The sequence below is a fragment of the Chrysochloris asiatica genome, unplaced genomic scaffold (assembly GCF_000296735.1).
Source record: "Chrysochloris asiatica unplaced genomic scaffold, ChrAsi1.0 scaffold00032, whole genome shotgun sequence".
NCBI classification, from domain to species: domain Eukaryota; kingdom Metazoa; phylum Chordata; class Mammalia; order Afrosoricida; family Chrysochloridae; genus Chrysochloris; species Chrysochloris asiatica.
The window spans coordinates 1,504,771-1,510,770 of NW_006408550.1; positions in this window are offsets into that span (position 1 = coordinate 1,504,771).

The window sequence follows — 6,000 nt, forward strand, 5'->3', positions numbered from 1 at the left end:
TAAATGTAAATTCCGTCATCTTCTGGGGGCTGGAGAGGGGGCAAATGTTGGTGGGGACCCTACCATCCTTTCTGGTTGGAATCAGTACATGAGCTCTTTAGTTCTGCTCTGGGGAATCTGGAGAAAATGTTTGTACAGTCTAGAGATTTTGCTTGTTTTCTAATTAATCACTGCAGGGAGAGTGGTTTAAGTGGCTGGTTGGTCAGTTTTTAACTTTGCTGCAATGGAATAGGGCTCAGAGAAGTTTAATCATTAGACCCTAGATTAAGCTGCTTTTCAGGGTTTAAGCATTCACTTGTAGGAGGGAGTCTGGAGCCTCAGGTCTTGGTGATGCATTAATTATTCACCAGATCCGCACAAGGACCTACTGCAGCCTCCTGAGAATTTGCCTCCCTGGGTGCTCAGAATCCTGGGTGTTGTGGGAGAGCACAGAGAAAATCAGTCCTGTTTTTTGTGTTTGGTTGGTTATGGAGTCGGTTCTGATTCATAGCAACCCTGCATAGGGTTTCCGAAGAGAGGCTGGTGAGCTTGAACTGTCGACTTTGTGATTCAAGCCGACCTTGTGGTTCAAACTGAACTTAAGTTCAAGTGCTTATCCTAGGGCACCACACCAGGACAATGGAAGGTCTTTGGAACTTAACTAAAAGGCACATCTCTTTTCTTCTTGTCAAAATTTTAATGCCCTGGGTCAAAGTTGCATTTACAGCTGTGTTGTTTAAGTTCCATCGAGTCGGTTCGAACTCATAGGGACCCTATGCACAACAGAAAAAACACTGCCCGGTCCTGGGTCAACCTCATTATTGTTGCCACGCTTGAGCCCATTGTTGCTGCCACTTTGCCAACCCATCTCTCTGGAGGTCTTCCTCTTTTTCTCTGACCCTCCACCTTACCAAACATGACATCCTTCTCCAGGGACTGGTCCTTCCTGACAATATGTTCGAAGTATGAGAGATGAAGTTTGGCCATCCTGGCCTCCAAGGAGCACTCTGGCTGCACTTCTTCCAACATAGATCTGTTGGTTCTTTTGGCAGCGCATGGTACTTTCAATATTCTCCTCCAACACCATAACTCAAAAGCATTAATTCTTCTGTGGTCTTCCTTATTCACTGTCCAGCTTTCACATGCATATGAGGTTATTGAAAATACCATAGCTTGGGTCAGGCACACCTTAGAACTCAAGGTGACATCTTTGCTCTTCAACACTTTAAAAAGGTCTTGTGCAGTAGATTTGCCTAATGCAACGCGTCGTGTGATTTCTTGACTGCTGCTTCGGTGAGTGTTGATAGTTGATCCAAGAAGAATGAAGTTCTTGACAACTTCAATCTTTTCTCCATTGATAAGAATGTTGTTTATTGGCCCAGTAGTAAGGATTTTTGTTTTCTTTACACTGAGATGCAATCCATATTACAGCTGTACATCCTTAAAATTTTCAAGTACCATTCAACTCTGATTCCTTCTGGAGACTGACCTCTGCTCTTCTGCCACTGAACCCGCCATGTTGTTGTTAAGTGCTGTAGGCTCCAATTCATAGTGACCTGTATAGTTTCCAAGGAGCGACTGGTGAGCTTGAACCACCTACCTTGCAGTTCAAACAGACCTTGCAGTCCAACTCATTAACCACAGCACCACACCAGGATTCCTGTTAATTACACTTGTCCCTTGTCAGTGACCACTCCCAGTTTGTAAATTCACTTTTCCCATACCCCACCACTCTCCTTACTACCATACTGTGGTGGTGGTTGGTGGAGGTGTGCCGTGGAGTCACAATGATAAAATTCCTACATGTATCACTCTGTCCTAGAAATGAGTCTTCCTCTTAGGTGAGAACACTGCTATTACCTTAGTCTTCTGTATGCTCTCTCTTCCCTAGCTTCTCCTTCTCTCATATAAACCCTGCATTTATCTTGCATACCTTCTACTCGTTTCTTCCCTTTAACTTCCTACTTTAGGGTTTTAAAAGGATAGCTTACACTTAGGTTCTCTGCTTCATCCTGTTCCCTTCTTTATCCCATTGTAACGTGGCTTTCATCTTCATATTGCCCTGTCATTACCACCAACATTCAAATGGCCAAATGCAATGGAGTTTTCCACGTTGTTGTCGTCTTATTTGATCTCATTGTGACCTATGCATCAAATAATCAATCACTCCTTCCTTCTTAGAGACTTCTTTCTCCTTGACTTTCAGGACACCAAACGCAAGCCCAAACCATCATCTTCCCAAATTTCTTCACTCTGACTTCTTTTCCATTTTTCTTACCCTGAAATAAGCCTCCAGCTTGTTTTTCTTTTCTTTGAAAGCTTTTATTGTGAATTGAGTGATAGTTTACATGCAAAAACATTAGTTTTGTACTCATCCTATCTCATTTCATTTCATTGCAATTACAATCCCCTCCATGCATCATCATTCAACAGTATTTGCCTCTGGGTTTTTTGGTTTTTGTTTTTTCTTTTGAGAAGAGGTGTACACAAAAAGGGGTGTACTCAGGAATCCATGATTGTTTAAACAACCATAAGGCACATTCTATAAAGCCTACCTCTTGGCTGCCAGCACACAGCCTTTCTCTTTCCATGAGCCCTCTGCCGCTCTATCTCTCCATGTCCTCCTATCTTCCAGCTTCTTTTTCATCTGCATTCCTTTCATCCACCTTCAGGTTCTCCACAGCCACCACGGCTTTGGTGACCCCTACAGATGTATCGCCAATCTGTACTTTGCTGAGATTTTAATTGAATTTTTAACAGCCTATTGAGTATATTTTCTTTGATGACCCACAGCACATGAAATTCATGTGTGCAAAACAACTCATCTTTCCAACCAGACCTCATAAACTTGCCCCTTCTTCTAGTTCTGATTTCAATTACTGACACTGTGATCTACCCACTAGTTCAAGACCCGGGAACAGAGCCAGCGCTGTGATTTGCAGGACCCAGAGCAAAATGAAAATGAAAATAAGGGACTCCTTGTTAAAAATTAAAAATTTCAAGACAATATCAACAAAGCCTTAAACCAAATGTGGGACTTTCCTGGGTAGGGAACCTGTGTAAAACTAAGTGTGTCTTAGAATCATGCTGAGACATGCCTCTTCACAAAGCACAAACATGACAATTCTCAAGGGAAACATCACAGTCTACAAACAGTGGAGTTGGGGAGAGGGCCTGTCATGAAGATTCTCAAACAAATCAGAGTGTGACCTGTCTGAGCAGACATGTTCCATAGGGTTTCCAAGGCTGTAATCTTTACAGGATCAATCCAGAATGCAGATTCACACCCCCACTGTACCTGTAATGGATTACTATGTCCTGCTATTTCAGTCTTCCTAGGAGTGCTGGTGTGGTGCTGTGGGTAAATGCGCTGGACTGCAAAGTTGGTTTGAACTGCAAGGTAAGCAGTTTAGGCTTACTAGATGCTCTTTAGAAACCTTATATAGGGTCACTATGGGTCAAAACAGACTCAAGAGCATTAAACAACAACAACATTAACTAGCCAATATGCCCCCATTTTACCAACCTCATTGCCCTCCCTTAGTGCAGTTGTCCCTCATTATTGGTCTGAATGCCAGTAGGCTCTCTCTGGCTGGTGTTTCTGCCTCCACCTGAGCCACCATAATGGCCAGAAGAATTTTCCAGAGGCAAAACCTTAGTCAAGTTGCTTACTTGTTTAAAAGCCTTCAATGCCTCCCTGTCACACCCCCTACCCTTATGAACTTCCCGAAGTTCTCTACACACGACATACTTTTTACACCTTCATGCCTTTCTGATCTGCTCTCTGTCCCGGTCAATGCAGACATCTTTGAAGCAGGCATTTTTGAAGACTTGGCTTAAATCTGACTTTCTCTGTGAATCCTTTCCCTCTTCCCACTCCACTCTCCTCCAGCACCTTGTAAAAGCCTGTGAGAATATATCTGACATAATGCTGTAACTATTTGTTTATGCCCTTATCTTCCCCAATAGACAGCCAGACAAGGACAAGGATTGTGTAATGTTCATTTTGCATAAACATTGCTGAACATCACTTGAGACACACTGTAGGTGCTCAATAAATGTTTCTTGAATGAAAGTAAACAGAAACTGCTGTTGTTGCTGTGTACCATCTAGATGATTCTGACTCATAGAGACCCTGGATAGGGTTTCTGAGAGTGGCTGGTGGATTTGAACTGCCAACCTTGCAGTTACCAGTCCAGTGCTTTTCCTACAGTACCACACTAGGGCTTTATAGTCTATGTTTTTACCTCAAATCTTAGATGCCCACTTTCTAACTATCAAAATTTTCTTTTTGTTGTTGTTGTTAAGTACCATCGAGTCAGTTCTAACTCATAGCGACCCAAGGGGGTTCTGAGGAGCCGCTGGTGAGCTTGAACCACCAACCTGGAGGTTCAAAGCGACTTTGCAGTCTAGCCATCAAGTCAGTTCTCACACATAGTGACCGTATGCAAAACAGAACAAAATACTTGTTACGTTTGAGCCCCTTGTTTTGTCACTGTGTCAGTCAATCTCATTCGGAATCGTCTTGTTTTTCGCTGACCCTCCATTTCTCCAAGCATGATGTCTGTCCTTCTCCAGGGACTGGTTCCTCCCATAGGAGAGATGAAGTCTCGTCATCCTAGCTTCAACGAGCCTTGTTATTATTTTGTGGTTGTTAAGTGCTGTTGAGTCAGTTCCGATGCAAAGCGACCCTGTATAAGGTTTCCAAGGAGCAGCTGCTAGGTTTGAACCACCAGCCTTGTAGTTAGCAGTTTAGTGCTTATCTGACGGCACCATACCAGTATCCAAAGGAAGCTTGTTGTTATTAATTGTCATCGAGTCGGTTCCAACTCATAGCACCCTACATAGGATTTCCAAGGAGCAGTTGATGAGTTTGAACTGCCAACCTTTGGTTCATACCTACCTTTCAGTCCAGTGCTTATCCTACAGCTCCACACCAGGACTCCAAAGGAGCATGTGCCGTGGAGCTGTTTCCAACTGATAGAGATGCTGCGTAGTGTTTCCAAGGCTGTAAATCTTTACAGAAGCAGAAAACCTCATCTTTCTTCCATGGAACAGCTGGTAGTTTCGAACTGCTGACCTTGAGATTAGCAGCACAACTAATCACTACTATGCTACTAGAGCTCCTTAAAAGAGACTTCTTGTTGTTAGGTGCCATCGAGTTGGTACCAACTCATAGCGACCTTACACACAGCAGAATAAAACAGTGCCCGATCCTGGGCCAACCTTACTACTGTTGCCTGCTTGAGTTCATTGATGCTGCCACTTGGCCAATCCACCTCGTTGGGGGTCTTCCTCTTTTCCTCTGACCCTCCACCTTACCTAACATGATATCCTTCTCCAGCAACTGGTCCCACCTGACAATATATCCGAAGTATGAGAGACAAAGTTTGGCCATCTTGGCCTCCAAGAAGCAGTTTGGCTGCACTTCTTCCAAAATGGATCTATTGGCTCTATGAGCAGCCCATGGCACTTTCAACATTCTCCTCCAACACCATAACCCAAAAGCATTAATTCTTCTATGATCTTCCTTATTCACTATCCAGCTTTTGCATGCATATGAGGTTATTGAAAATACCATGGCTTGGGTCAGGTGCACTTCAGTCCAGTCCTCAAACTGACATGTTTGCTCTTCAACACTTTAAAAAGGGACTTAGTCAAGGATAAAAAGAAATACCACCATTGAAGTTCATTTTAGAAATAACTCCACAAGTTTTACTCACCTGCTGGTTTACTGGAAGAAGTTGAAACTATCATGAAGATTTACAGCCTCAGAAACTCTATACACATTGATGAGTCTCTGTGAGTCAGAATGGCAGTGGGTTACAGTCCGTACAACTTCGTCCAATTTCTGGGGACAGCCTAAGTTTAAGGTGAACCAATCGGCTCCTTAGTTTTTACAGTCTGTCTGGCTCCACTCTCCTTGTTTACTGGGGCTCACCTGGCCTGGCTGTTTCAGCAAAGTCAGTCTTTACTGGAGAGTTCTGCAACATTTTGAATAACAGGTAAGATTGCAACCTA